The sequence below is a fragment of the Malurus melanocephalus genome, unplaced genomic scaffold (assembly GCF_030028575.1).
Source record: "Malurus melanocephalus ecotype Western Australia unplaced genomic scaffold, MMel_1.1 scaffold_1507, whole genome shotgun sequence".
NCBI classification, from domain to species: Eukaryota; Metazoa; Chordata; class Aves; order Passeriformes; family Maluridae; genus Malurus; species Malurus melanocephalus.
This window is the reverse complement of record NW_026624739.1, coordinates 13,048-13,624: the sequence shown is the minus strand read 5'-3', so window position 1 is coordinate 13,624 and position 577 is coordinate 13,048.

Genomic DNA, 577 nt, shown 5'->3' with positions numbered 1-577 from the left:
TTTCCCTGCTCCCAAACCCTTCCTCGGGTGCGGATTTTGGTGCCCAAAGCAAACCTTGGGCTCGAGGAACACGCCTGGGAGCAGGAGCCGTGCCCGGGCTCGTAGCTACTCCTTTATTATAATTCATGGCGTTAGGTGGCTCCTCCTCAGAGTTAGTATGTTAAACATTGGTCAGTAGATACATAATCGATACAAAAACGGTGAAAAAAACCCAAAAAAAACCCCTCCCCTCACCCCAAAACGGAGCGCGGCACCAGGAAGAGAATCGAGGTTTGCTGAGCACCAGAGAAGCTGCGATCGGCCGAGGAGCAGGCGGGCACAAAAAATACAGCCGGGAGGGGAAACGGGGGACAGGGGACTGTCCCCTCCCTGCGCCACCGGGGTGGCCCCGAGGGGACAAAACGCGGCTTTGGACAGAGGTTCCTGGAAATAATCGGAATAATAACAATGMTAACGCTAACGAAAAACGCTTCGGGGTCACCCCCGCGGAAAAATCGGCCCCGGTTTGGCCACCGGGGGGACCGGGGGGAGTTTCAGTCCTGCTCTTGTCCCATCGCTGGAGGTCTCCTGCGGGCAC